Below are 6,000 nucleotides of genomic sequence, written 5' to 3'. Positions count from 1 at the left end.
TGGCATGGTTAGGCACTTTAAAGTGTTGATTAATCATGTGTATTATTATCTTGAACTTGGAAATTACCATGTAAAATGTGAATTTCTTGGAATACGTGTTAAGTCTATTTGTTGATTGATGGCAACTGTATTCATTGGTATTAGTTGATAAACCAGGTCGGAACCAAGTGATACTGTGCTTCGAGATCAAGTTTTGGAAAAGTTTACTTAGTTTTCATGGATATCATGTAAGCCAGCTTTGGGTGCTACAAGAGATAAGCTTTTGGTTTAAGGAGTTTTCTCCTAGCTTGTTTTCCACCATGATCCAATGGGATTGTGGTTTGGATATTTGTATGTATGTATATCTGATTATGTTATATGCTTAGTATTGTTGCATTCATGCAGGTTATGATATGTGACTCTATGGTATATATACTTAATGTATTGATTCTTAAATATGATAAGTATTTGATTTGTCTAACTTGCATAATTTCTAGTTCTTGACCAATGAACATATATATGTTATGCTCCGGAGGTTCTATGTAGCTCGAAGATTATGTATGGACTGTTCGAGGGAGGACCTAAGCTCCCGGATGCCATATCTTGTAATGATTATCCGAGGAAGGACCTAAGCTCTCAGATGTCCTATCTTGTTAGGACTATCCGAGGGAAGACCTAGGCTCTCGGATGTCCAATCTTAGTTATGCTTATATGATGTATGCTACGCTATGTATCTGATCCTTCATGCAAGAAGTGAACTCATGAGTTGAGACTACTCCATAAACCCTAGATTTATTGAGATAGTTGAATCACACCCCTCATGGGGACTTAAATTTTAGGTACTTCAACTGCAGCAGGAGAGTCCCCTCATGGCAAGAGGCAGGTGCAGGGTGGCTAGACATTATGCTCAAGTAGCTAGTTATATATTTTGTTTGTTTGGTGTGATATATAAGGTCTGATTGTATAAGCTTATACTATACGTTATGACATTTTTAGTTATTTGGTGTGACCATCATATAGTATAAGCTTATACAGCAGGATCCCTTTATACATCAAAATGATGTATAACTTAATCAGGCCTAGGAGGGTAGGATTAGGCCTGATAAGGGGTTGATGTAATAACCAATGCAATTCTCAAGAATTAATATATTATTTTATTATCAATATATTAAAATAAAAAATAAATTTTCAATATAATTTTTTTTAAAATATTGGAGAATTTTATTTTTATAAAAATTAATATATTTTTTGGACACACTGATCAACACATTTCTATAAAAAATAATATCATTTGATATATTTGGAAGAATTATGTAAATTCATTATTAAAAGGTATTTTTGATAAAAATATTTATTTTTAACCTATCTAGTATTATACAGTGTATTACCAAACATTGGATGATATTATCTTATACAATATCATGCCAAACGCTGGATAGTATTAAAATTTAATTAAGTCTTATACAATCATGCCTGATACTGTACTTATGGTAGTACATAAATGTCTCCCATGGAGGGTGAAGTATGTTGATATAGGGGTGTCCATAGTAGCAATGGTAGAGACCAAGGCATTAGTGGAGCTTCCCATGTATGTGCTCAAAGGGGGAGTGTGTGTGTATGACAACATATGAGAGGAGTGAGGAAGAAGAAGATTCCCTCTCCATGTGTGAGAGGGGTATTTAGAGAGGAGAGTCCTCTCTTGCATGGGGGCTTGAGCTGGTCAGCCCATGAGCTGTCTCATCAAGCTGGTCCCTGTCAGTGTACATGGGCAGCAGTGCAGGAAAATGGAGATGTCTCAGTGGAAAGCCTCTATAGCTTGCCATGGGTGCCCTCTAGAATGTTCTAGACTGTGGGCTTTGAGAGATTGGGCCCATCTGGTGGGCCTAATGTAAGTTGTATCCAGAACAGGAGCCCCCCCAGCTTGGTAGCTTGAAGGAGTCAAGATGCCAAGATATATGGCAGCTTAGGCGGGTACGTAGTGTGTAGTGTTCTAAGTAGGATATAATGTAACCGATCGGTAATACGTCGGCCTTCATGAGTTGTCTATTTGTTGTCGTCGAGTATGAATTGTCTGATTGGCGATGCTTGAGTATTTCAAGAGAATATTCTATTATGGCTTGCAATTGTGCTGAACTTTGTTGTCTTTGAAGATGCGTCTTGTTATTGAGGAATGTCTTCAAATGTTGTTGAAGTAGTAATAATTTAATTGTAAGAATAAGCTGGCGAGCCCATGTTGAATCAAGTACTCTTTAGATGTTGGCAACTGGAACAAGAATGTCTTGAGCGTCTGATAATAGTAAAATAATGTCGACAGGATTGCAGATCCGAGCTTCGTGAGAAAATAAAGCAGTAGATGAGATCTTCTGGAGAGGATAATTGTTCCAAGAGAGAGGTGATGAAGATCCTGATGATAAATATGTATGCTATCCCTTCTTCAAAAATAAAACTCGCTTATGACAAATAAAGCAGTAGATGAGATCTTCTAGAGAGGATAATTGTTCCAAGAGAGAGAGGTGATGAAGATCCTGATGATAAATATGTATGCTATCCCTTCTTCAAAAATAAAACTCGCTTGTAACAAATAAAGCAGTAGATGAGATCTTCTGGAGAGAATAATGCATTCCAAGAGAGAAAGAGGCTGGTAGTCTTCATAGATCATAGATATGTACATTTCTTTCTTTAACAACAAAACTCGGCGACAATACGAGTGTGTGATAAACAATGCTCAGTGACTTGGGTCTTTGATGTTTGGTTGCTCCGATTTATATGTTGCTCTATGATCATGACCTGCAATAGCTAAAATAATAGCATTTAAGTGACAGTACAAATGTGCCTAGATGGGACGTTGGCTAGGCGTCAGCTATTTATGACTTTTGCCGAGGGGTGGCGCATCTCGGACTTTTGTTTGCCGAGGGGTAGCGCATCTCGGACTTTGTTTGCCGATGGATTTCACGGACTTCATGGGCAGTTTCTTGAATTTTTGCAAAAAATTATCTTGAAGTGAGATACTGAAATGATGTTGAATATGTCTAGCTCCACTTTAACGTGGGTCCCATTGATACTACAGCAAGCTTCATTAAAGCCTCTGAACAAAAATTATGATAACCACACACTATTTGAAGGAGCAAAATATTGCTATATCTTAATGAATGTGATGGGCCCACCATGTGTAGCTCTACTTTTACATGGGTCTCATAAAGGATATTATTAAAGGCTGTGCCTGTCTTCATAGATAGCAAGGATGGAAGTTCACGTGTGGAACAGGAATTCAAACGTGTGTCAGACAGAAGCTTTGAAATTTTTTTCACAACAGTGATGGGCCCCACGAGAAAGTCCATCACATTGCCAAGTTCAAAAAATCATTTGTATATCGAAGACACAAGTAGAACAAAGTCAATTGATTCATACTCATTAAGCACTTAATTTTGTGAGGACCTGTGGCAGCATCAACATGAAAAAAAATTTCTCTGTTTTTTTTGCTCCCCTTGCTTCCGTCTCTCTCTCTCTCTCTCTCTCTCTCTATATATATATATATATAGATATTGATTCTCAACATCGCCGGCTCTCATCTTAGTGCTTACACTTTCATTTGCAGCAACTTTCAACTTTTGAATGCATTTCCAGAATTATTTCAGTGTAACCTTCCAGCAAGTTTTTTTTGTATTTGGTGTTTTGTTTTATTCTTAACCATTAAGCTTTTAGTTATATTCCCAAATCCTTAATTACAACCACCATGGCACCAAGCCAGCTGATATTAAAGAACAGAAACTGGAAATTTGTAGGTACCAACGCAACAGAAACTTCAAAGTACTATTGTTTCTGCATTAATCCTTTCTTTGTTATCATACATGATTGCACTAGTTTGTCTTTGTTCTACCAAAAGAGAGATGCTTCTACTCCAGCCACATACCATCGGCACTGGTATGGTATTGCGACACAACTCTCTGCTTACACTCTTTTCGCAATGGAGAATACAAATGTCAGTAATATTTTCTTCATATTTACTTTTAAATATATTTAATTATTGAATAAAATTTCATATTATTTTATTCAATAACAAATATATTTTTTTATTAATAAGGTTAGTATAAAATTCCACTAAATAAAAAAAAAAATGCGTTGATAGCTCTCTTTAAACTAATTAATGTTTGTATAACGTGTTTTATCTTTTGATTTAAGCTGCATCGGAAGGTAGATATATTTTGGTTGTTAAACAGTTAAACTCACCCCTAATCCAAAAGTTATCCTCCGTGATAACTTTTGCACCAAGTTAAAAAAATAAAAATAAAAAATTCGGTTTAGCGATTTTATTTTGACTTCCACTCCACTCATTTAGACTTTACTAAACCAAGTTGATTTACTATACAATTTTGTTTATTTTTCTCTTTTAAAATTAATACAACATAAGCAGCATCTTATCGTATATTTGGTGCACACTAGATAAACATATTAATCAATTATTTTTTTGGTACATTAAATAATGTTAAATATGTTATAGACAAAGAAAAATATTCCTTAAAATAAAATTTCAAATATTCTTAAATTATTTTTTTGTTTCTTCTAACTTATTTATATATTATTTTCTATTTTAATTTATTAACAAAATTTAAAAACCATAATTTCAAATAAAATATATTAAAGTACATACAATAACTTAAAAAAAATTAAAATAAAAAATTATATCTTCTCCAAATAATTGTTTACAAATAAATTTTGAATTAGGTGTCGCTATTGGTGGCTCCTAAATATTTGAGGGTCACACTGGAATATTTTATATGTAAGTTAGACATTACTGATAATAAATAATAAAACTAATTTATGCATGCAAATTAAATAATAATTTACAATTAAATACATGACATGAACATAAACGCTAAAATTTAATTTATGCTGCACGAATTTTGGCGAAGGCAGGTGGCCTATTAGTTGAGGGTCAATAGTTTTCCCCCACACTTCATCCGATGCATTCATAGCGAGTACTTCTCCAACTTTGTCATTGACACTGATCAACCTATCTTATTTGTTATCTCTTTTTCTAGACCTAAAACTATGAGATATTTTTTTGAAAATATTAATTCATCAAATGCTATTGAACTTTTTAACATGAAAAAATTGTAGATTTTCCTCTTTTTTCTACACCCATAACTCTATTATATTCCATACTAGCTATCTAATGTCGAAGTAGTAATCCATTGGCTACACAGAAAGAAAGATTGAAAATAACTTTTGCGAGAAAATATTATTATTTTTTTCTAAATTTTATTAACCAAAAAAAATTAAATAACAATAGAGTTCTTCTCCAAGCCTTAAATAGGCAAACAAAATATAATGAAAATAAAATCAAACAGAATCAAAAGGAATCGTGTGCAATCAAAGGAGATAATGCACAACCAATGCACACTCAAACATAATCTAAAAAAAAAAAGGTAAATAATTAATAATTATTGAAAAGCCCTAAATTATGGAATAAACTATGGAAAATTCCAAAACTGTTGATGCTTATAACAACGTGACGGGTCTTGTGCATAAGCTAATTTGGATTTGGCTATCCAAATTTGAGCCCAACCAAGTCAATCAGCTCGGGTGCATCATCCTCCCCTACTAGGAAAAGTTTCGACCTCAAATCTGCGTCATCTTCGTTGATGTCAACTCCTTGAGGTGGTAATGCAGGTGGTAACTCTTCTGGTACAATATCACCAAATTCCCTAATGAAGCATAGAACTTGTGAATGCAATTCTTTGATGTGCTTGGAATGTTCATTTACATTTTAACTAAAGTGCTTGGGAACTAGCAGGGAAGTAAGTGAACAAAACCCACAGACTATCTTAAAAGGACTATTGCCTGTAATTTGGTTCAGTGATCGCATCTGTGACCCATCATAGAAAAATTCTGTCTGAGATAACTTCAAGTCTCATTGCTCTTAACAATCTCCAATTAAACTTCTACCAAAAGCTAAATCATTATCTCCATAGAGCACGAGGTTGCCTTGTCCGTTGTGCCCAAATTCGTAATTTTGCTTGC

The sequence above is a fragment of the Gastrolobium bilobum genome, unplaced genomic scaffold, assembly GCF_033153095.1.
Source record: "Gastrolobium bilobum isolate Gb01-03AN ecotype WA unplaced genomic scaffold, APGP_CSIRO_Gbil_v1 utg13105, whole genome shotgun sequence".
Lineage (NCBI taxonomy): Eukaryota > Viridiplantae > Streptophyta > Magnoliopsida > Fabales > Fabaceae > Gastrolobium > Gastrolobium bilobum.
This window is presented reverse-complemented; position numbering follows the sequence as displayed.